Raw genomic sequence first — 26,870 nt, forward strand, 5'->3', positions numbered from 1 at the left:
AAACACGCGTCTGCCCCAACAGGCTCACGGTATCTCCATCTAACAACACAACACTCCGTGGCCACTTCCCTTACACCGCTGTCCTTCCTCCGACCCTTTACCGCTTGAAGCCCAACTACCAACTACCAAGGCGTCTCTGTCGCGCCGCAGAGCCTCGCAGGGTCGAAGATTGCCACACAACTATACAACCGGCAATAGAGAGATCGAAGCGAGCCACACGGCTCACCAAAAACGGTAGCTTTTGCTCACCTAGTTTAACTTAATCACTTCCAAAACACGCACATTTTAACTGGAAAAGAGCATTTGAGCAAGTGGAAACTCATGAACCACAGATGACTGCGCATTAGATTTTAGCGCGTGCAAGTGTTTGAATTCGAGTGTACCTTTCGCAAATCATAAACTATCTGCTTCCTTTAGTGTGAAATTATTTGCAACATATTTAAATCAACGCACTGCAACGCGCGCAGCGAATGATTGGCTAACGTCAATGCTAATTAAATCGGAAAAAGTACAACGCATTGAATTTTCTCCTTAAGCTCTATTTCTCAGCACAACCTATACTGTAACGCCCTAACGACCTTTTAGACTGTTTCTGAGCACCTTCCATAAATAAAATGGATGACCGTTTGAAGGAAGCATGAGACCGCTATTAGCTTCTACATCTACATCTACATCCGTACTCCGCAAGCCACCTGACGGTGTGTGGCGGAGGGTACCCTGAGTACCTCTATCGGTTCTCCTTTCTATTCCAGTCTCGTATTGTACGTGGAAAGAAGGATTGTCGGTATGCTTCTGTGTGGGCTCTAATCTCTCTGATTTTATCCTCATGGTCTCTTCGCGAGATATACGTAGGAGGGAGCAATATACTGCTTGACTCTTCGGTGAAGGTATGTTCTCGAAACTTTAACAAAAGCCCGTACCGAGCTACTGAGCGTCTCTCCTGCAGAGTCTTCCACTGGAGTTTATCTATCATCTCCGTAACGCTTTCGCAATTACTAAATGATCCTGTAACGAAGCGCGCTGCTCTCCGTTGGATCTTCTCTATCTCTTCTATCAACCCTACCTGGTGCGGATCCCACACTGCTGAGCAGTATTCAAGCATTGGGCGAACAAGCGTACTGTAACCTACTTCCTTTGTTGTCGGATTGCATTTCCTTAGGATTCTTCCAATGAATCTCAGTCTGGCATCTGCTTTACCGACGATCAACTTTATATGATCATTCCATTTTAAATCACTCCTAATGCGTACTCCCAGATAATTTGTGGAATTAACTGCTTCCAGTTGCTGACCTGCTATTTTGTAGCTTCATGTTAATGTTTGTATAATATCTTCTGTTATCATTATAAACCACCTGGAAGGTCTCAAAAGATATCTAAAGGGGTTCAAAAGTACCCAAGAGCTATGGAATTTTTTAAAATATCGGTATTATCGAAATATCTGCCGCCTCGTTCTAAGGTTTAAACCCTTGTTCGACATTCGCCAGTCGCACATTTCGTCCATGTACGGCATGGTTAATTTCATTATGAAAGTCCAAGGGACGTTTGCTACACAGCTTAAGGTGACAAGATAGCACCCAGATCTGTTAAGGCCGTGCTAGATAGCTTAAGATAGCACCGCAACGCAGTGTGTCACTTTAAGTTCATTACTTTGCTTCCTACCATTTACCCCTAAGGGATGGATGCTGATAATTTTCTAAAACCATTATCTCAGGAACCCCAAGTTCAGCCACAGAATGGATCCCATTAGCAAGTCATAAAGCATCTGCTTGCTTTGCAACATCTTTAAAACAATGCACAGCAATAAATTCTGCTGGCTTCATAACAAGTGTATAAAGAAGGTGGCTCCAGTAAAACAAAGTGGTTCCAGTATTTTCATCAAAACTTAAACGTGTGTTGATGGTATACCTAGTACCATATTGTGGCCAGCATTATGTCTGAACATAGGTATTCAGTAACAGCTACTGCTTTATGTTATTTATTACATACATTATTCGTACATTACAGATAATCCTGACACTGCTGAATACTTTGTCGGAACGACTACTCAGCTTAATCAAGCGTCTCATTATCTTCACCATCCTTAGCGAGATCTATTATTGTCATAAATCGTGAGATAATGCATTGATAAACGTTATTTAAATTCGAATGTCAATGAGAACAGGAACTGTAAACTCTTAAATTTCAATACGAAAGATGTACTTACACCCAACACTGGACTAGGAGTTCCTAGCGCTTTGTCTTCCCAACAATCGTCTTACACACACGTGTTTAAAGCGTGTTGGCAAAGTGTAATACGATTGGAGAGTGTATCAATAATTCCATGCACGTTTGCAGATGTCAACAAGTCTCGACTTCTTTGAGACCTTGGTGAAAAAGCAGGAAGACATATGTTAACAACAAGGCATCCACTAGTAGTGGCATATCATCGATGGTGTTGCTGGCTAAGTTACTTGTCCCGTGTGTGCGTGTCATTGAGGGATCACGCCCACGCACGTACCTAACTTTCCTCAGATTCAAAATGTTATAGTGTCGGTTCTCGAATTTCTTGTACTAGAATGTTTATATAGCTTAAGGGAATCTTCTTGTTGCATCTCGCAGTTACAAAACGTATCCTCAGAATTACGGAATGCTATGACATCTCCAGCTGCAAGTTGTTGGCGAAAAACTGCTATGGATAATTTAGTCCTTTATAACTATTAATGATGGTTGAGCTGTCTGCAAAGTGCATTAAGATTAATAACGACGATCTTGAATGGATTTGCGTCTTTAATACGGCCTGGCGTGATAGTTAATCGTGACGGGTTTAAGGATTCCAAACACTTTCTTGGTGCATATCTTTTAGTTTTTATCTCTCAAGTTCAGTCTGAAGTTTAAGTCAAATGTCTGACTGTAAATTCCCACTTTCCGAGTCAGGTAATGTTACGGATATGTATATGAATAACAAGAAAGCGTTCTTATCACTGTGTGGTGATATCAGTTTTTTGAAACCCAACAGATTAATATTACTTCGTTTGGTATTAACTGAAATAGCAGCTTAACTTTAATTTTTATGTGACTGCGATCTAATAGATAATTGCTAATCGGATTTAGCTGCTTCGGGAGTCGTATCTAATTAGAATGCGGCTACTCAACAATGTTCAACACAACGATAAAGGATTTTTGCAATAACCAATGCCAAGTTGTTTTATACTGTTTGACTGATACTTTCCGTTTAGATACAATACAAGGCAGACGCCACTTTCGTCTCATACTTCTAATTACAGTTAACCTCAGAATAGGTCAGTAATTTTTATACTAGGTCACACGCTATAAAAATGTTCAACATGCTCACTGCTATCCTGGTTACGGCTGACGTGGTTGGTGCAAACATGAATATTCGACATACCTTAAACTTTTTAAAACAGTTCTCAGAAATATCATTTATCGCGAATCGGTAGTGTTTTTCTTAGAGTCAGCCTACGGCGGTGGGGACACATCCAGCCGGTACGTCACGACCCGTAGGTGGCGGCTCGGCCCAAACTCGGAGGAGTCCCAGACTCGACTAAGGACTGACACTTAATTCACTCATTCACTTAGAGCTAGCGCCACTTGACGATCGATTTTGTCTACCATCGACTCGGGTGAGGAAAAAAATGTGTTTATCGTTGGGTAGAGGATCTCAGATCTCAATTTTTAATTGTCCTGTCACCAAAAACTGCATAAAAAGCAATACTACATAGGTTTTTAGTTGTCGTGTTGCAAAAACCGCATAAAAAGAAAAATTACATCGGTTTCTAATTGTCGTGAGATTGACGCAAGACATATTCAATATGCTGTTCGCACTTTTCTGCCAGAAATTGAAATCGAGAAACAGTGTGCTCCACAAACGGAGTGGTTCGGGGGGTCACATTCAGAATGAATTTCGCACTGCGTTCCATCAGTTCATCTACGTTCGTAACTGGAGCACGGAAAACAATATCTTTCAGATAACACCGCAGCCAGAAGTTACGCGGATTAATACCAAGTGATCTGGACGGTGTAACATTACAGGACATATTGGGACATATTGAAGTATTCGATACTGTAGACTTTTAGGGGATGTCGATACAGATATGCAAAATGTAAAGGGAAACTTTGGTGATGTTTAAATATTGTACTGTGTCAATATTAGGACATTTTGCACAGAAAGAACAAAAATAGAATTAATGTAAATATATATTAGTGTTAGTAACCTATTTTCATTCAATGTTGTAATTATATTTCATTTTGTAAAAGAAAGGCTCACTGTTTGCTGTAGCTCTGATTAATTGTATAAATTATCAGTTTTGAGCTAAATTATTTCGTATAATATGGACAAGATACTTTTAAAAACTCACCAGCTAAAGAGAAAGTCTCTAAATGAACGTTTAATGCACACTTCTGGAGGTTTCTATGGAGAAATTCTATATTATGATCGCAAAAATACGAAAACTTGTGAAAGCTGTTTCATGGCCTAGTTTCGAAAGACGCTTTGTATCAAGAAATATTGCTGAAGGGATTTATTTACGTTTTGAAACACGATTTAAATCATTTTACATATAAATAGTTGTTCTAAATCACTCAAGAAATATCCAGAATCAAATGTCAAGATATTTCTGGAAACATCGGTACAAATCTGGTGAAGGTTATCCAGAAGCTGGTAGAAAAATGTTATAAAATCTATTTGGAAATTATGCTTGTAAGAATTTATATGTACTGCTCCTTTTACTTACTTTAATCTGTACTAAAATTCTGTAATGTCTAATTTAGTTTTAAGTCGTGAATTGCTATCGTATTGTAAACAAAACATTCTCAAAGACTCTCATTGTTTGGAAAGATATTAATACACCTAGGAGTTGTCAGTGGCCAGTTCGGTTCGGATATGCAGTGCGGTTAGCTCTGAGAGTCAGTTGTTGAGTCTGTGAAGTCTGTCAGTTCTGTTTGTAAATAAACGTCTGTAATGAAGAATTACTTGTTGTCGTCAATATGAACTCAAGACCTTTTGCACGAAGCAGACACCTCCTAATGCAACGTTTTAATTTGATGTTGAGGAGCTGAAATGTTATAATTTGGTGGAAGAGCTGGGATGTTATAATTTGGTTGAGGAAGCTGGGATCGCTATAAGTGCAAACAAATTGAAGTGAAATGTTATAACGGCCAGTCTGTAGGGGAATCACGACTGATAACTATATCATTTTCGAAATGCTCTAAAGCAGCCACTTCACTGGCTATGCAATGTGCGGAGGTGAGCCATCTCGCTTAAAAATAATCCTACCCACACACCCAAGCTATTGAAGGGTTGAAATGACGCTGATGAACAAAAGACTCTCATAGCATTTACTACTGACAGTACAGGTAACAGGACCCGCGGACTCATCTCCTCGAAAAAATACGGCCCTGCGGAAAACGTTGCCATCAACCCGCACCAAACAGTCACCTTCGCAGAATGAAGTGGTATCGCTTGATGTGCGTGCGGATTTGCCGTTCTCCAAATTCTGCATTTCTGTGTATTGGCTGGTCTTTGGAGATGGAAATGCGCTTCGTCAGTTCACAGATTATTCCGTGGCCATTAATTGTCCACTTTCATGTGAGCAAGAAATTTCAGAGTGAATGGTTGTCTTGCTGCTAGGTCAGCAGGAAGAAACTCCGAACATGGCTGATTTTGTATCGACAGCAATGCAGGACGTTTCGTAGAATTCTATGCACCCTGCTCACAGGCGTGTCCGATTTTCAGACAATTCCCCGTGCACTGCATGTTTGTATACTACAGTTCCATTTCTCCAGCAGTGCTGTTAACTCGTCTTCAAACAAACTTTTCTCCCTCTGGCACACTGCGGTTGAAAAGTACCAGTCCTTTCCAATTTTGTAATCATTTTTTCCAGACCCTTAGCAGAATCGGACTAATGCCTTTTTACAGACCCCTCAGCGTCCGGACCTTTTGCAGGGCTACTGGCGAACAGAGACCGTTTTTGTAAAACGCCAACCAATAAAGAGCGATCCTTCATAAAGACAGCCAGGTTGGGCGTCTCGGACGCAAACTGAGAAACAACGGTGTGCCTTGCGTGTGCTGGTGCGCGTATCCTGGCGCTTACAGCACCGTCTGTTGGTAAAATTTTCGTCAGTTTTTTGTGCCCTGACATTTCGCCCTGCGTCAATAATACGCTGTTCAAATTTGACATTCTGAGCGTATTGAAACTGTAACTTTAATTGTGGACATCGTGTACAAAAATTTTTTTCTTGGAAGTTCACAGCGTCTTGGATGAACAATTTAAAGTCTAGGTTAGACTCCTAGTGATCCTCTCACACACACAACGGATGTCTAGTTTTCGTTGGTTAGGAAGGCTAGAAGCATATAATTTCCTATCTAGACCTGCCAGAATAAGTATTTCCGGCATATTATGACTGTCGTCAGGGTCTAAAATGCGCTGTCCTTTTTTTCTTGCAACATACAAAGAAAAAGTGCTTTTGCCACGGTTATAAATGCGGAGAATTGGAACAACAACAAGGGGCGTAGGAAGGCATCTACAGGATCCAAATTGCAGTCGATGTTTTTAGCCGTGTTGCAACTGAAGATTTAAATATTTACTTCGCAAACAGAAGACGGGAGAAAGTTCGAAAGGTTATGGGCATAAATGAAAATACATAAAAAAGTTGGTGGTTGCTGTATTACTTAAAATAATATAATTTACAGCCATGGAGCTCAACAGCCAGTAAAGTGAATAAATTAACTTGAAGGTTGGCCTACAACCACAGAGATATACTGGGAATGGTCCTTTTGGAAATAACTTAATACTGCCTGCCTCAGACCATTGAACATCCCAAGATATATGGATACATACAGTATGACATAGATTCCGTAAACAACGACACTTTTGAGCATGTTAAGCATTCCGTTGGCAGAGGGGAAAGGATTGGTAAGTATGTGGCATAAGCGAAAAGAAAAAAGAATACTGAAGAGCCACAGAAACTGGTACTTCTGTCTATTATCGTGTAGGGCCCCCGCGAGCACGCAGAAGTGTCGCAACACGACGTGGTATGGACTCGACTAACGTCTAAAGTAGTGCTGGAAGGAACTGACACCATGAATCCTACAGGGCTGTCCATATGAGGGCTGGACATCTCTTCACAACAGCACATTGCAAGGCACCTCAGATATGCTGAATAATGTTTATGTGTGGGAAGTTTGGTGGCCAGCGGAAGTGTTTAAATTCAGAAGAGTGTTCCTGGAGCCTCTCTCTAGCAATTCTGGACGTGTGGTGTGTAGTACTGACCTGCTGGAATTGCCCATGTACTCCGGAATACACAATAGACGTGAATGGATGCAGGTGATCAGAGTGCTCACATACGTGACACCTGTCGGAGTCTTATCTAGACGTGTCAGGAGTCCCATATCACTCCAACTGCACACGCCCCACACCCTTACAGAGCCTCCACAGTTTGAACAGTCCTCTGCTGACATGCAGGGTCCATAGATTCAAGAGGTTGTCTCCACACCCGTACACGTCCATCCCCTCGATTCAATTTCAAACGAGACTCGTCCGACGAGGCAACGTATTTCCAGTCATCAACAGTCCAATGTCAACCTTGACGGGCTCCGGCGAGGCGTAAAGCTTTGTGTTGTGCAGTCATCAAGGGTTCATGACTGGTCCTTCGACTCCGAAAACCCATATCGATGATGTTTCGTTGAATGGTTCGCACGCTGACACTTGTTGACGGCCCAGGTTTGAAAACTGCAGCAATTCGCAGAAAGGTTGCCTATCTGTCACGCCTAACGATTCTCTTCAGTCATCGATGGTCCCGTTCTTGCAGGATGTTTTTTCGGCTGCAGCAATGTCGAAGATTTAGATGTTCTACCGGAGTCCAGATATTCAGATACACTTGTGAAATGGTTGTACGGGAAAATCCCCACTTCATCGCTACCTCGGAGATGCTGTGTCTCATTGCTCGTGCACCGGCTATAACACGACGTTCAAACTCACTTAAATCTTGGTAACCTGTTATCGTAGCAGCAGTAAACGATCGAACAACTCCGCCAGACGCTTGTCTTACACAGGCATTGCCGACAGCAACGCCGTATTCTGCCTGTTTACATATCTCTGTATTTGAATACGCGTTTTTTGTACTAGTTTCCTTGGCGCTTCAATGTATATATATGCATATTGGACCAGAAAAAGAGCTGTAACCAATGAGACAGCCAGACACATCTTAATGACCAAGAAACACGATTTTCCAGATCGATTTAAATATGCTCACTAGTCACTTCTCTACAACAGCTGGTGCACTGTTGTCATAGTAGCTTAAGCAGACGTTACGTAGCTATAATTAAAATTTTAAAGCGAAATGTGTTATTCAAGTCCAAAAAGCATTTGGAAGAGATGTTCAATAATTATTGGCAGCTGTTGAACTCTATGTATTTAACTGTTCACTGCAAACAGTTCAACTTTTCTTCCACTGCCACGAGGCGCCTGTGAAAGGCCTTTAAACTTCTTCAAATTAATCGCGGCTTGTTCCTATGCATTATTATTTGAGCAATTACTGTCTACACTCATCGCCAATATTCACGTTGACCTAGCCTTACAGGTCGACAAATTTACTTCGCTCTTCAGCAGTCTGGAAGTGTTCACAACAACTTCTTTATCGATTACTTCTTTCCAACTGCTTTTTGCGCTAGTCGGTATGTTTTTTTTTGGTGTAACTGGGCTGTGAATTTTGGATTGTAATTGAATTTGATTCGCGAAATTTTGCTGGTCAAAGTTGGCTCCTGTTAACGGCTGCGTGATCTGTTCAAAAATGGTTAAAATGGCTCTGAGCACTATGAGACTTAACATCTGAGGTCATCAGTCCCCTAGAACTTAGAACTACTTAAACCTAAGTAACCTAAGGACATCACACACATCCATGCCCGAGGCAGGATTCGGACCTGCGACCGTAGCACGATCTGTAATTATTTATACAAGCAGAGTTCCCAGTTCAATGTGTTTCAAGGCTTTTTTTCCTTCTTACAACAGATATCAAACAGCCGTAAAATTATTAAATAATTTTATTACGCTAGCCTGACTGATACGATCTTCAGGCCCCTATACACGAAACGAGATAAGCCATCTAATAATTTGTGCTCACTAAAGGAACCACTTATCAAACTCGTTTCCGTAGATATCTTCACAATAAATATGGACGCTTCGCACATCTAACGGTATTAGAGTGTGAAGTGCCCACGTCACAAAGAACTAGATGGCTTATCTCGCTTCGTGTACAAGGCCTAAAGATGGTGCCAATGAGGCACCGAAACTGGTAGCGGAATAAAATTATTCCATAAATTTACGGCTGTTGTATATATTTTTCCGCAATTCTTCCATTTATACAAGACAAAATTGTAGAAACTTGATCCAAGTTTTTTCTTCTTTTTGCGAATATAATGTTAACTGCGTTATACAACTGGCCCTAAAGCCACACAGACAGTCACCATCCCTTCACATACTGCTAGCCGGAATTCCATCTTCGATCCTAGGCGTGAAGCGGTAGGTCATCGACATCTATTTGCTCGCCTGAGGACGTCTTAGAGGGCTACTGATTGTGAGTTATTGGTATCAGCCGTTTACAAAAGAACTAGAGAAAACAAGAGACCGGTAGTATAAGCTCAATAAATCCCGCATTTAAATGAGCACCTAGGTAGCGACCCTTCGTTTCTGTCAGCGCATAAATTACACTCGCAGCGACAGTCGTAATATGCGTTGCTGAATTACGACGCGGAAGCGGGTCATAATTTTTAAGTCTCTGCCATTAGCTGTAAGTACCTTATGTGAAACAAATGTGGCGCAACTTCTTAAGGAGAAATTAATTTTTATTAGCTTTCCAGCTGTGCTTGTCGAGCAGGAACTAGTTGTTCGTATTGTACCCTTCCTTAACGTGACTGCAGTAGCGGTAGCGCTAGCCACTCAGAAACGAGGCGAAGCATGGAGCGTAGATAGTATCTGCGCGGAGGTGATCAACCATAATGCCAGTCTTAAGACGCCTGCTGAATGAGACGCTGGGACAGGGCAGGGTACCAGAGACTTACAAATGCATTCATCATAAAGTAAGGTCACCATACTCCACAGACCTAAATGTTTAATAAAAACAATAGCAAAATTTCAGGAGTGGCTACTGTGAAAGCGTCTTCAAGAGCACAGATAGCTCTACGGGCTTAAGCCATCCTCACACAGGACGAGGAAGCCAGTGTTGACGTGGATTCAGACGGGAAATCCGACAACACGAGACGCAGCGCCTTTGTCACATGGGACGAGCTGATTAACGTGATTTCCGTTCTCAGTGCTCTCCAGTGGCAGATATCGGGTAGCAAACCACACAGTTTGTTTACGAATATGAACGCGACTAAAATTCCTACATCGTCTCTGTTAAAACGCAAAGTTACTCCCTTGTCCGTATGGTAGAGAAATCGTTCTGTCTGGAGTATACATAAATACATTACTGACCATTAAAATTGCTACACCAACAAGAAATGCAGCTGATATACGGGTATTCATTGGACAAATATATTATACTAGAACTGACACGTGATTACATTTTCACGCAATTTGGGTGCATAGATCCTGAGAAATCAGTACCCAGAACAACCACTTCTGGCCGTAATAACACCCTTGATACGCCTGGGCATTGAGTCAAACAGAGCTTGGATGGCGTGTACATGTACAGCTGCCCATGCAGCTTCAACTCGATACCACAGTTCATGAAGAGTAATGACTGACGTATTATGACGAGCCAGTTGCTCGGCGCCACCATTGACCAGACGTTTTCAGTTGGTGAGAGATCTGGAGAATGTGCTGGCCAGGGCAGCATTCGGACATTTTCTATATCCAGAAAGGCCCGTACAGGAGCTGCAACATGCGGTCGTGCATTATCCTGCTGAAATGTAGGGTTTTGCAGGGATCGAATGAAGGGTAGAGCCACGGGTCGTAACACATCTGAAATGTAACGTCCACTGTTCAAACTGCGGTCTATACGAGCAAGAGGTGACCGAGACGTGTAACCAGTGGCACCCCATACCATCACGCCGGGTGATACGCCAGTATGGCGATGACGAATACACGCTTCCAATGTGCGTTCACCACGATGTCGCCAAACACGGATGCGACCATCATGGTGCTGTAAACAGAACCTGGATTCATACGAAAAAATGACGTCTTGTCATTCGTGCACCCAGGTTCGTCGTTGAGTACACCACTGCAGGCGCTCCTGTCTGTGATGCAACGTCAAGGGTAACCGCAGCACTGGTCTCCGAGCTGATAGTCCATGCTGCTTATAACGTCGTCAAACTGTTCGTGTAGATGGTTGTCTTGCAAACGTCCCCATCTGTTGACTCAGGGATCGAGAGGTGGCTGCACGATCCGTTACAGGCATGCGGATAAGATGCCTGTCATCTCGACTCCTAGTGATACGAGGCCGTTGGGATCTAGCACGGCGTTCCGTATTAACCTCCTGAACCCACCGAATCCATACTCTGCTAACAGTCACTGGATCTCGACCAACGCGAGCAGTAATATCGCGATACGATAAACCGCAATCGCGATAGTCTACAATCCGACCTTTATCAAAGTCGGAAACCTGATGGTACGCATTTCTCCTACTTACACGAGTCATCACAACAACGTTTCACCAGGCAACGCCGGTCAACTGTTGTTTGAATATGAGAAATCGGTTGGAAACTTTCGTCATGTCAGCACGCTGTGGGTGTCGCCACCGGCGCCAACCTTGTGTGAATGCTCTGAAAAGCTAATCATTTGCGTATCACAGCATCTTCTTCCTGTTGGTTAAATTTCGCGTCTGTATCACGTCATCTTCGTGGTGTAGCAATTTTAATGGCCAGTAGTGTAAAAACGTCAAAATCCATTAACATTGTTGTAAGACAAAAAGGTAAGTTCCGTGTTCTGTTAGTAAAGACAAACTCACTTCTGAAACACAGCGCACTTCTTTCTATGCAACATCGAATATTAAGAAATTATTTCTATTAACTTAATAAGAAAGTTCCACAACCTTATAGAAAGCGCAAAAGCGAAAAAGGAAACCGGAAAACAGCGAGAAGCGAATCCACCAACCATTGTTTTGTGACTTGGTGACGTCTACTAACTACGCCCGACTTAAGTTCTGCAACAAATGACTATGTCTCTTATGTTACTATCTTCTGAAAGTAAAACCTGTCTAAAGCCAAGATCGCATTTATATTTCATTGTTTATAAACAACCCGTTTCGACGGATCTTGCTGTGATCTTGAGGTCTTCAATATTTTATGTTATAAAAGGTATTTATTTTATCAACATGATAAACTAGCGTGAGGTCCAACTCAAAATGAACACATTTTGGAAAATAAAATGTTGAAGACCTGAAGATGACAGCAAAGGCTGTTGAAACCGGTTGTTTGTAACTAAAGAAACATTTCTGCGGTCTTGGTTTTAGAAAGTTTTTACCAAGTAAAACAAATCGCTCCTGCTAATTTCCCAGGACGAGAAAACTCCATCTTCTGAAGGCTTTAATCGCTGACATGGCATTAATTGACATTTAATTGTAACATATGTGACCAAGAACGAAACAGTTTTGATGAATTTTCAATGTTACATTGCCTTAAAATGGCATACATTCATAACACGCGGGTTACAACATGAAATTTACCAAATAAGAAAAGTCTTTAACTGCAAAAATGACGATTTTCTTCATTTTATTATAACCAATCGTATCAATAAGACTCATTTTCGATAGATCTTCATTATGCAGCTGCTTAGGAACAGCAATATTCATATGGTCCCAATTATCATATAAAAGACATCAAATACGGTTTTCAGCTGAAAACGAAATCACTATACGGAATTTCTCAAGTTTTGATTATGACTCAAAGAGCATTCTTGATTCTTACTGTTTCTACTTTACATGGCACGTTGCTAAAGTATCGCAGAACTTATTTTGTGTTTCTTGTGACGGAATGGTTCCCCAGTGTGAAATAGCGGGACGTGACAAAATTGGTACAGCTCCACGTCAACGTTAGCTAACACGTCCCGTGTGAGGACGGTTTTAGTCCGTGCCAGTCTGGCTTCCGCTGAGGAAAGCTGACCGATGACGCTATCAAACGTTATCTTCAAATTGGAGACAAGACAAATAACATATTTTGCAGCCATTACGGTCGACAACGCAGACATCTTTGATAATTTATGGTGACCTGCGATGTCCTATCGTCTAAGAAATCTCAATATCCCAAAATGCTTTTATCTAAGTTTCATAGACTACTGCAGAGGTCGCAGAGTTGAGTGACTTACTGGGCGTCACGAGATAATAAAAACTGATGAAGCGAATGGAGTTTCGTGGCATACACTGATTATATCTTGGTGTTGTCTCTAAGGATTCCAGACGGAAGCTTGAAGAAAATGCAAACTATGTGCTCTCAAAAATATAGCGGTGTTGCAAGAGCAACTACATACATGCTGCGAATGGAAAACGTCTCCATGTAACGTTACGTGATTTGATTGGTGTTATCAGCGACTTTAATGGAATGTTCGCCGGGTTACACAGAGGTGTTACCGGGAACCGTGTCATTGCGTGTGGCTACAGGAGACAAGAGTCTGCATTCAGTGGAGAGGGGCAGCGTTATATTTGTCGCCACGCTTGAGCAAAGTGAGATAATGGATGCGAATTATATTAGAGTAACGAGGTATACTTCGGTCAAACGAACAGCGCCCAATTGGGAAGATCAAAAGCTAACGACACGAGCTTCGCTGTTTGTGGACGAGTGCATTATTTGCTTTCGAGTAAGCGAACATTTGCAAGCGCAATTCCACAATTGCTCACCGGCTCATCGCGTCATCCGATGCCTGTCTTGAAAATTATTTCGTTAGTGAGAACGCTTCGAGGAGGATAAAGAAGTACCTGGCATTTATTAGCTTAGAATGAGGTGCCGCAGAATTAAAGTATTGCATTCTCAACTGGAAACACGGAGGCAGTAGCCTTGATATGAGAATTCTGTTTTAGATTCACCGCGGTTTTTATGAACAATGTCGAGCTAACTTCAGGATGTGCTGCAAACCAAAACTCAGGCTTCCTTCCGGCAATATCAGATGCGATATTTTTGAAAATACCATGTAAAACGCACAAAAACAAAAGATTTTTTCGCCTAAAAGCATTTTTGATAGGCATTACTATAAATAATAATTTTATTAAAGCGGCGTAACACTTTCTATATCATTCCACGCTTACTGAATCAAGCTGGAGATTCATAAGCTTGTTATATCGTTTACTTTAGCACTTCTGGCTGACAAAAATAGTGAAGCACCTAGAAGACAGTGGTCGGATGTCAATGTAACGGGGAGACGAATATTATATAGTCATTTTAGCCCGTCGAGACATCGGTATATCATTGATGGTTACGATGTCTGTGTTTATACAGTGTACTCTTCTTCTCAATACAATACATGCCGTCGGCAGGCATGGAAATTATGGAATTCAATATTCTATGACAGGCAGAATGGCCACCAGCGTATATTCCATCAGCGTACATTACTGTTGTTCGTGTTTAGTTTTGTTACCACACAAGGTCGGGTACATAAGGGGTACGAACAGCATCAGAACTTCAATGATCACTGTCAAGAATAAGAAGAAGCCTCGTATTCGTGTGAGACAGTGTTATCAGCACCTGAAAGATCTTGAAAAGGCTCTCATTGTGCGTCTCAATTTGACCACCTGATCGAATCATACAATATCCAGATCTGTGGAACATTCGGATGTGACAGTGAGCCGATGTTGGACTGCACAGACATACTCATCGTCATTGTTCCTGTCGGACATATCTGACCGCCGTACGGGAGGATCACCGTATTGAGCAATAGTAGCAGCGGTACCATGCAGTCTCCGTCGCTGCCATTAACATTACACAGATGACGCATTTAGAATTGTGCCATTGCGCAGAAAGCATGGATTGCTCATGAATGGCGACACACTGTGTTCAGCGATGAATCGCAGTTCAGCACTACCCTAGATGACCATCGTCGGCGAGTATGAAGGTGTCCTTGGGAGAGGACCCCATTCTTTCAGTATTTTGGAGAAGCACAACGGTGTTATTCCTGTCGACATAGTGTGGGGAACCATCGGGTTTGATTTGACGGCTGGTAATAACAGACGGAACTCTCATTGAACAACGATACGCCAAGAACACCCTGCGTCCTCTTGTGTTACCACAAATGAGGAAGTGAATTGGTAGAACATATTTTAACAGCACAGTCCCAATAGAAACTTTGCACATGTGTCTATGAAATGACTGCGTCAGGTTGGGCGCTCCCGTATCCAGTAATAATACCATACCTGTCCCCGACAGAATATGTGGACTCGTTCCGACGTTACTAAATAGATTCGCATTATGTGACTATGCTTTGACACTGGCTGTTTGATCACAAGAAAATTTGTGAAGGACCTGGACTCGAACTCTGATTTCTTGCCTATTGTGAGCCGTTCCCTTAACTTGGATATTCGAGCGCGCCTTCGATACGAGCTTCTTTGTATTACGTAGTCACAACCTTTGTGCTCGCACAATTCGTGATTCCCGTACGGTGTGAAAAATATTATATCGTCATTTTAGCCCGTCAGGGCATGGATATATCGATGATGGCTACAATGTCTGTCTTTGCATTTTCACAATGCAATGTCCTTCAGACATGCACTCGGACGCTTCAGACAGCTAGGTGTCGACACATGAGTATAAAAGGCCAGAGCTCAGAAGCACATTTGAGGTGTAAGAAGGCTTAATGGTGTCACAAAGTCACGGTGGACGTGCCACAAGGTGGGAAGGTCGTCATACGCCCTCTTGTTCACAGTTAACAGAGGAAAACATTTCAGACTCGACGCCGATCAGTATCGACACGAAAAGGCCCAAAGAGGTGGCGAAAACGGCGTCAATGAAGCAATCTCTTCCACTGGGGCGTTGATTCACAAGCATTTCGCGGTCGAAAGCGACAGTCCGCGATGTGATGAATAACAGGACGACTTTCTCGATAATCTTTGCCTCTGCTTCTTCCCCTCCCACGAGTTGTTTCAGCCCATTTATAAGCATATCGTAGGCCTGCAAATCCCTTAAATATGATCACATCCCTTTGGAGTGTAATGCGACCCCTGTTTTTGCACTGGTGTTCATGGTGGAACCACTAGGGACTGTTCAGATCATCCGACGAAACTTGAACACGATCCGAAGCAGCAAAGGAAGTCATCACGGACGGGGGCGGGGGAGAGTGGGTGTGACATTATTGACACATGCGTTGGTGCAACCCTTGGTATACCTTCACAGAGACAGCCAGTGGCTGATTAGTAGGCGCCAGTGTGACTGGCAACCATTTCGAGACACCTGAACTGAGTAGCGCTATGTCGCTAAACTCGTGCCTCTCTGGCTGCATGCGAAATCTGAGCTCTAATAGGAGGTGAGAGTGAGGGGAGGATAGATAAAGGGGCGTGACTTCTTCACGAATGTAAAGGAAGTGTGACAGTAGAAGGACCGGGCCAAATAAGGGATGAACATCATTTGTATGAAGATTTTTACTTACACTTGCCAGCAAAATAATTTTATTAATTAGGCTGACAGGGTCTTCATACATTAAGACTAAACTATTACTTAAAATCATTAGTGAAAATCTATCAACAATTTATCAAATATTTCAGTGAGATCAAATAAATGAAGCTTATAGTATTAACTCAGACACTTACTCTCAACTCTCCAAAAGTAGTTCATGGGAACAAATGAGTATGAGAATTTAAATTTACAACAAATGTTATTCTCTTTCCAAAAATATACAAATCTCGTGTGCTACTGGTTACTGTTGGTGAAATATTTACAATAATTTTAACAAGAGAAGCAAAATAATATTTCAGCAGTTAAAGTTGCATGACAGTCTCTTCTAATGTTTCGAGAAAATCATCTTCATGTATGAATGTTTCTTAGGTTTTACCTAACAAGGGGTTCATTAAAAGGGAACCAAGACAATTAAAGCTCTTTGATGTGAAACTACCACAGGTCGGGCAGTCTGGTCCGGACGAACCGACGCGAAATTACTTAGGACAGGCCTGATAAGTTGCTCGCTACGCTCCTTTTCTAAACAACCACTGGGAACACGCCCCAGGACACAAACATATAACGACATTATGATGAACAGAGAAGAAATTTGTAAATAAAACGACTAAAAACATAAGTGATCAGACTACATGGACAAAACAGTAGCGAGCGGTTCTAGGCGCTTCAGTCCGGAACCGCGTTGCTGCTACGATCGCCGGTTCGAATCCTGCCTCGGGCATGGATGTGTGTGACGTCCTAGGGTTAGTTAGGTTTAAGTAGTTCCAAGTCTAGGGGACTGATGTCCTCAGAAGTTAAGTCCCATTGTGCTTAGAGCCACAAAACAGTTGGGAAAAGTTGCTAAAAGGTAATAAAGTAGGTATTCAGCCCCACCCCCTCCACTTACACCTGGCAGTGAGAAACATCAGCAGCCAACCGGCATTCAGCTTCAAATCGCGCCATTAGGCGGCAACGATGAAAACGCCCTTCGCGCGGGACGAAAAACATAGACGCGAAAGGTTTGATGATGAACCTCACCTATGTAAACACGAGCTTGGCTTGGAAGTCTAGCCCACCTCAACACATGCAACAAGATTTGCCCCAGTTAGGGGCACAGGCTTGCGGGCTCCAAATAATTAAAGAAACAGACTTGGCGATTTAGTGCACAACGTACCAGACAAAAGCTTTGAACGCTCTAAATGATGACGCATTAAACATTAAAGCAGTTTACAAAACCTCTGTAATTTAAAACACACCATAAAGTAACAAATATAAGACCATTACCAAATGGCAGCTTTTAACTTTTGACACGAGCGACACGTTCCTCACATCGCCTGGCCAATCTCAGGAACACAGAACAACAGAAGGCTGAACCGAATGCGATATAGAGGCAACAGGGCAAAAACACGAGCAGGAAGAAAACTACTCACACGCTCAAAGCAGAGAGCAAAATCAGTCTTTACGAATGCCACATGGTCTCGGCACCGAAGCAATGAACTAAAAGTAGCTCACCTAAGGTACAAAGCCGCTGTGGGACAACACACAGTGGAAAAACTTGGAGCGGCCAGGAGATGAGCGGATGACGACCACCCACCGCTCGCCTCCATATCTGCTCGGCCAAAGGAATACATCCAGATCTACGCTGTCTGTGGTGCTTCACACACTGCCTCTACCCGGTAAACGGCCTCGATGGCACTCGCGGCGAATGTGCCATGGCCCCTTCACGCCAAAGATGGTGTTCCAGGAACGTTGCGCGATGGTGGAACAGTTCAGACATGTGGTGCAAATGGCTCTGAGCACTATGGGACTTAACTTCTGAGGTCATCAGTCCCCTAGAACGTAGAACTACTTAAACCTAACTAATCTAAGGACATCACACACATCCATGCCCGAGGCAGGATACGAACTTGCGACCGTAGCGGTCGCGCGGTTCCAGACTGCACCGCCTAGAACCGCTCGGCCACTCCGACCGGCACAGTTCAGACAGATAACTGGTTATACGCTTCTACTGAATGTTTCCTTAATGCTTACAAGTAGACTAAACATACCGCTAGCATATCTAGGTGCATGCATATGAGTGCATGACTTCTTTTTATCTGACGATGTAGGGATCCCAAAACACTTGAAAATGGTCCCACACGTGAGAGTTTTTCCAGTATACAGAAGCCGACCATTCGGCTACCCTGAACCACTTACGTGTTAGATTGATTTCATGTCGCTTCGTAACGTTACACCCAGATATTTAATCGACATGACAGTATAAGCATTACACCACCCACGCTCCATTTCAACTTCACAGGATTGTTTTTCCCGTGCATCTCCTTTAAACTGCATTTTCCTTCCACATAGAGCAAGCTGCCATTCATTATGCCAAGAAGAAATTCTGTCCAAGCCATCCTGTCCCCTCCTTCTCTCACAAAACTGAAGGAAATGACGTCCTAAGTTTTACGTTGAAAGCAAACAGTAAATTAGACGCTATTAAGTATCGCATCTAGAAATTAGTGTCTAAAATTAAGATCCGTAAGGTGAAGCCCATTCAGGTGCACACATTCCTGGAAGCAAATTCTGAGGTTTTGTATGGAGCTCTGAAACACTTCCAAGAGATTAATTTGCGTCGTGCAGGAACTAAAGTCACAGAATTTCCGAAATGACCACATATCCACCATATACTGCAATTATTGTTTATTTTCCACTATTGGCCAATTCCGGATATTATACCGTCATAAAGCGGGAGTTAACGTGCACGACGATAGACCAACAAGCTGTCCAGCCACCTTCATTAGTCATCAACCGTTGGCTAAAAAGCTGTCCAGCCATCCATATGCTGGTACAGATTAGCTGCTGGATCAAAACATCTGCCCGTGACTCCCTGTTATACGCAGAAACCTTTGTCCTTCATTAGTCATCAACCGTTGGCTAAATAAAGAAACGGAGAGGAATTTTCTTCTGCAAATTATCTGTAATTTCTTCAAGCAATGTTTCCACACCCTCTGTAAAGTCACCCGGTATGTACTCGACAGTAAAACTGTGATACTTCACTCATTCTCCATCCACCCCTCACACCATCGCTCCCCATGAACCGTGGAACTTCTCGAAGTGGAGTGGCTTGCGTGCCCCAGCGATACTGTGGGTGCAGCCACTGCACTGTGGAGAGACCAGATTAACCTGTGCTTCCTAAGGAGAGGCAGTAGCCTTCTCAATAATTGTAAGGCAACAATCTACATCTAGATTTACATTTATACTCCGCAAGCCACCCAACGGTGTGTGGCGGAGGACACTTTACGTGCCACTGTCACTGTTAGAAAGGTGGAAATAAAATAGAATCTGAAACTAATGACATATTTTAGCCTTCCGTAATTATGTGAATGTATTTTAATTCACTTGATAGCTCTCGGATACAGATATCCATTTTGCTTTCATTTGACATGAGAGTAAACAAACAGAAAACAGCAAAAGCACTAAATGTAAACACGGGTCACGTGGAGACTAGCCAGTATAACTCAGACAGTACCGGATCTACGATATTTGCGAACAGGGTCAATACTAAAAATAATCGAATTTTCAAAAAATATGTTCATATTGTAGTGCACATCTTTCTGAAAAGTCTGAAACATGAAACGCGTGTTCGAGGAAATGTACGACATGTATGCAAAACCTCTTCATAAAGCATTCTTCTATCGCACGTCACTGTATTTCGCTCTGTGGAATGGAAACGTGTATATTTTCTAATGGATGCCATCAAACTATATTCTGGACAGTGGAAATTGAAACATCCTGTGGTGCCTCTCCTGCTCCCCGTCGGCCAGTCTGACAGTGGCAGCCTGATCCTCTTTTTTTTTAAAAAAAAAATTAAAATAACTGACTGAGTGACTGATCTGGTCTTACAACATTAGACAAAATGGTCTCGAACGGCTGAAACAAAGGAAAACTACAGCTGTTATTTTTCACAAGGCCGTGCAGCACTACTTTATGGGCTTAATGATGATGGCATCCTCCTGAGTAAAATATTCCGAAGGTAAAAATGTCTGCCAATCGGATCTCTGCGTAGGGACTGCTCAGTGGGATACCGCCAGCAGGAAAACCAAAACTAGCATTCTACAAGTCGGAGCGTAGCGTATTAGATCCCTTAAATGGTGGTAGTCTAGAGAATTTAAAAAGAGAAATGAATAGGTGGGAATTAATGTACAGCGGTTTCAGGAAGACCAGGGCTTCTGGTCAGGTCAGTACATGATTATAAATACAAAATCAAATACTGGTAGCGCAGGTTTAGGCCTAATAATGAACAAGAAAATGAGCATGCGGGTAGGCTTCTGTGAACATCACAGTGAAAACATTATCATAGTCAAGATAGTTACAAGGCACACCCACAACAATGGTACAAGTTTATATGCCAACTAACTTCGCAGGTGACGACGAGACTGAAAGAATGTGCGATGGTATAAAAGATATTATTCAAACACTTTAGTGAGACGAAAACGTTGTCATGAGGAACTGGAAATCGCTAGTAGGGATAGGAAGAAAAACGAACATAGTAGGAGACCATGAACTAGCGCTAAGAAATGAAAGAGGAAGTCACGTGATAGAATTTTGCACAGAATCTAATTTAATCATCACTAATACGAGGGGGTGCTGAAAAGTGATGCCTTCGATTTTTTAATGTGAAAATTCGTAAGGCTTTTAAATAAAACAAACGTTATTAACATTCTGCGCCCTTATTCTTCATGCCTACATATTTATTTCTCAACATAGCTACCCTGGCGACGAAAGCATTTCTCCTAACGAGAGACCAGTTCGTTAATACCGTCCCTGTAAATGTTTGAATTTGTTGGCGGAAGCGCAACCTTACCCCTGCTTACACCGCTTCGTCATTATCAAAGTGAAGCCCTCCGAAGACATTCTTTGAGTTTTGGAAACAGATAAAAATCGGATGGGAGCAAGTCGAGACTGAATGGAGGATGATCGATGACAGTAAACCCAAGGCATCGGATTGTTGCATATGTAACAGAGCCCAATTATGGTCTGGAATTGTCCTTATTTGAACGAACTCTTCGAATTTGTGTATTCAGTTTTCTGGTGGTCTTTCCCACAAGAACATAGTTATGTTTCACACCGCCATGTTAAACGCTAGAATCCGGAACCCTCTAGCGGCAGAAAGTTGCAGCTTGCGTCAGAGAAGCGGGAAAATCGACCGAGTAATATTTATGACATGTAATACATACATCAACCGATATTGAGTACACGATAAAAATTTCGGGGGCATTACTTTTCAGCATGCGCTCTAGAACATTCTCACTTAAGAATATTGTAATTGTATCAGATACTGGAAGTGTAGTTCTATCTTTGAAGTAGTCTCGTGTGGTACAGACACCTCATTAACTTATTCCGTATACGAGCATAAAATGGAAAAAAGAATGCAGTTGACAAACAGGTATAATTCACGTAGTCCAGAAATCACCCAGGAATATTTAATTAGCATGTGGATGAACTAGTCAAACCGGAAGTTAAAATGTCACAAATACGTTGTTTCACACTTAAATTAGCAGTATGGCTGAGCGACGAGCTTCTCAAGAACGTGAAATGGTGCACAATCAATACAAAATTGAAGAAAGCATAAGTTACCCAAAAATAAAGGTCGATATTCCCCGCAAATTTTATAGTTTACGTCGTTTAAAGCAAACGGAAGACAAATAACATCGTCAATAAGGGTGAAGTTCATCCACAATTAATTTTATTGACACATGCATCGAATCGAAGGTTTTGGGTCCCCACGTTGTGAATGCAATGGAGCACCATTAGGAGATTTGAATCGCGTCTATTTTTCCTGCAGGCGGTACGACACTTACCAAAAAGATTGACTGATCCTTTTACTAAAACCTGGCCAATAGATACTAACTGCTGTTGTCTATTTTCTATCCATGAAAAATGAAAAACGAGTATATAGAATATTAACTACATTTTTCTATTAATGTATTAAATTTCTTTTAAGAATACTGTAGTATAGTTGTGAAAACAATACGGTGAATATAATTGTGCTATGAAGTCTTGTAATATGTAGATGGCTGTATAGTCAACATGATCAAACGAGAAAATAAAAATAAATAATCTTGACGTAATGTGAAGATTATACTGGGCCTGCAAAGACCTATTGAGCAGAGGTTGCTGCTGACACAATTGCCTACTGACCAGCCTGTTGTACGCCCTCTGCATCATTGCCGTCGAAAGTTCTGTTACCAACATAAAATCACGCGCGAAATGCGCAAAATGTGTTGCGTTATTAATGTAGAGTTAATCATAATAGGAAGCGTATTGACAACGCCGCAATAAACGGTTTCCCACTCGGACGCGCAACAGGTAAAACGCAACAACAATACGCATTTCACGGTGCATTTACGGTGTGGGGTCCGATGCAGCGCCTGCCTGGCTAAGCCGCAATGCATCTGCCATCCCCTCATCCAAACTGTGGGTGTCGGCGGGACATGAAGCGAGTGGCCAGTGATAAACTGCAGCGATAAAATGCCGACAGACGCGAGAACTGGGGTCGAATCCTGAATTAGCGATACTGACTTCATTTATTCACAGAAACAATTACACTTCATTGTGCCATACTTTAACGATCTACACGATTATTTTCAATAAGTTAACTTAAAATCTGAGAGACTGGAAAATTCTCACCATCAAACAACGGTGATAAAACTAAATTAACATGTTTCATTTACACAAAAAATGGTTTTCTAAAATAGATTTAATCTCATACTTCAACCGTCATCCATATACATTATAAAAACGGATATATATTTATCTGTGCCCCACATCTTCGCCTGAACCAGTACACTGATTTCAACCAAATTTGATACACATATCACCTACTGTGTCAAAAGAATCGCTGTGGGAATAAGAACCACCTAGCTATCAAACGGGTGGCGGCTGGGGTGAAAAAGAACCGTCGCCAACAACGCGCGATTACATAAACTTTACTCATCCAGTATTTGAGAGGACTTCGTGGCATGCAGCAAACTTTACATATAGATTCAAACCTATACGAAACTTTTTCTCGCTGACAATTCCCCCCCCCCCCCCTCCCCATCCCCCACCTCCAAATGCTGATGGAAGAAATGTTTATCGCTCTTCATGCAGTAAAACCGGAGACGCGTAAGTGGAAGACGTCTGTATAGAATCTATGAAGAAAGCTGTGGAAGAGGGAGTAATAGAAAACAGTGGTAACAGTGACTTGACTGCAGCATTCGATGGTACCTGGCATAAATGGGGACACACATCTCTCCTTAGTTTAGTATCTGCCACCAGAATGTATTCAGGGAAAGTTTTAGATGTACCAGTAATATCCAAATATTGTAAGTGTCTACAAAAAAAGTAAAGGTACACATGAAAATAATTGCACAGCTAACTATAGCGGCAGTAGTGGAGGAATGGAAGAGGGTAATGTTGCTAGGATATTTCAACGTTCTCTTGCGTGTGATAAAGTGCGATATGTGAAGTACCTTGGTGATAGTTATTTTAAAAGTTTCAAACATATTCGTGAACTGAAGCCCTATGGTTATGATGGTAAAGGGCTGGATGGGAAGGGAAGGTTAACTGACAGTGTAATCGGCAAAATACAGAAGTGTTATGGAATGGCTATTTGGAAAAACACACTCCGTGTCCACAAAATGAAGAAGACTGTTTGGGCTATTTTTTTAGTACTTTTTCAACCCATGAAAGTTTCCACCACTACTTTTGTCTCAAAGGAGAAAGCAGTGGGTGTAAGTACAACAAAGGATTGCTAAATTGTGGAGTGTACACTCATAAACATAGTCTGCCTGATGCGGTAATAGAGGTGATAAAACCTATTTTCAAGGACTTAGCAGCACCTGAACTGTTGAAAAAGTGTTTTCATGGAAAAACTTAAAACCACAATGAAAGTGTAAATAATGTTATATTGTCAAAACCACCAAGACTGTATGAATAGAAACACTTCACTTTGGTGTGTGTGATTCTGTTGCTACTTTCAAAGATGGGAAAGTTATAAGGTGCAAAGTATTTTGAAATTAGAGAATGAAGATAGGTTTCAATATGGTATGAACGATGTTTGCTTTATACAAGGAACGTCTGCGGCCTGCTGACAGGGCTGTAAACAGCCTAGAAGTACAGGACAGAGTTAACAGGAGGAGGATAAGGAGGAAGCTGGAGGAGGAGTTTGAAGAAGATGAAGATAATCCATTCCATGGCCCTGGAATGCACTAAAAAGATAATCCAAACTTCGTCGCTCATTTGCCTAAAGTTTATCAATATACCGTAATTTCGTTTTTTCATTCAAATTACATGTTTTCTCAGAACCTACCAGACCAATTTGCTTCCAATTTTCAGGATATGTTACACAGACCCTTCTGTACAGCTTAACATAGCCTTTTTCCAGAAACATGTATACTGTTGAATTTATAAACAAAAAATGGCACAAGAAACTGAATTTTCATTACAATAGAAAAAAATTGGTCTCTAATAACTGAATTAAAATTTTAAAAAATCCCTGTGTTAAGTTGTAGCCAACACTCGAATAAATAACATAAAAATTTCAACTTACTAGCTCAAACACTTTGTGAGAAAACATGAAAGCTATAAGCGCTGTTTTAACACTGAACTGATAGGACTATCCAGAGTCCCTTAAAGTGTGATAAACTGTTCAAAATACTAATTTACTACGACCAAGTTCTAAAGCATGGAGTACATATTGTTAGATAGAATCGAAGTATTATTCATCTGTAAAAACTACAGGTCCCTGTAGAGCCATCAGATAGAAAAATATAGCAAAAAAGGAGAACCAAATATTGTAAAAATACACTTATGGATTCTTAGTGTGAAACAGTATAAAATATTTTTTAGGCTACTTACTGTTATAATAAACTTTTGATAACGATAGGATACTGAAAATTTTTTCTCTCTTTTCAATGAATTTTAACTTATAAAAGGTAACGTACAAGTAGTGTTCAGTGTGTTCATTATTGATAAATTTATAATGGCTCAAATTAATGTAATCCTGTTGCTGTTGTTGTAGTACTGATGCTACTCTCCATGCCAGTCTCTTCTGTGCTAGGCTCTTCATCAGTATATAGCTACCGCATCGTACATCCACATGTATCTGGTTACTGTAGCCAAGCCTTGATCTTCCTTTTGAAGTTTACCCCCCCCCCCCCCCCAAACGTCCCTCAGTTACTCCGTTACCAAATTAATACGTACTGTTAATCGTCCACAGTTCACCACTACCGTATTTGGTCATACTCTAGACAAGTTCTTTCAGAAAACGCGTCCTAACACTTAAATTAAATTTACATTAGATGTTAATACACTTTTTTGCTACTGAATGCTCTCATTTTATATCTTATTTACCTCTTCTGTCATCATTTATTTTGTTTCTCAAGTAGCGGAACTTTTTAGCCACTTTTAGTATCTCATTACCTAACCTAATTCCCTCAGCGTCACCAGCTTGAATTCGTTGGCGTTTATCTTACAACCTCTTTTTGAAAAACTATCCACACCATCTAAATAATATTCCGAGTGCTTTGCTATCTCTAATAGAATTATAATACCTGAAACTTAACGTGGACGAAAGAGCTGTAGGCCTACCTAAAGGGTGGAGAGCTGCACAGGTCATATCAGTACACAAGAAGGGAAACAAAGGTAATCCGCTGAATTGCAGACCTTTATTGTTGAAATCGATTTGTGATAGGGTTTTGGAATATCCTATAGCCAAATGGTTCTCCGTGGATCGTTGGTGTTCCGCGGGAAATGAATAAGGCCTCTGATAAAAAATTATTAGCAGTATCATGTTTTTAATATTATTATTATTTCAGTGTAATAAGTTATGATTTAAAACTGAAGTAACCATTGATTAAAAGAAGTTTTTCTGAGTTTTAAGGTTTTATTAACCCTCAAAATAAACAAGATCCACTAAAGCACCAGCACTCGCAGTGTGTTTCGTCAGAGAAAAAGTTTGGGAACTCATGCTATAGGTGAGCTCTGGAACACTGCATTATTTGTTTGAATAAACGGCAGCCAATCAACCTACCGAAATAGTTAATTTCCGTCTATAGCGTGTTGCATTTGGAGCAGGTATGTCGAGTTACTGTGCAACATATTCTTTTCTCCGTGTTTCTAATAAATCATTCACGACCACTTTAAAGTTATTGAAAGAGGACATTTTATTACATGACAGTGACCTTTTAATTTTAAACAAATTGTGAATATGAAAGTGCTATTCTAGTCGTTCAAGGTGCTCTGTTTTTCTTCTGTACATGAGTGTATAATGATTGGCACA

The sequence above is a fragment of the Schistocerca gregaria genome, chromosome 3 (assembly GCF_023897955.1).
Source record: "Schistocerca gregaria isolate iqSchGreg1 chromosome 3, iqSchGreg1.2, whole genome shotgun sequence".
Taxonomy (NCBI): Eukaryota; Metazoa; Arthropoda; class Insecta; order Orthoptera; family Acrididae; genus Schistocerca; species Schistocerca gregaria.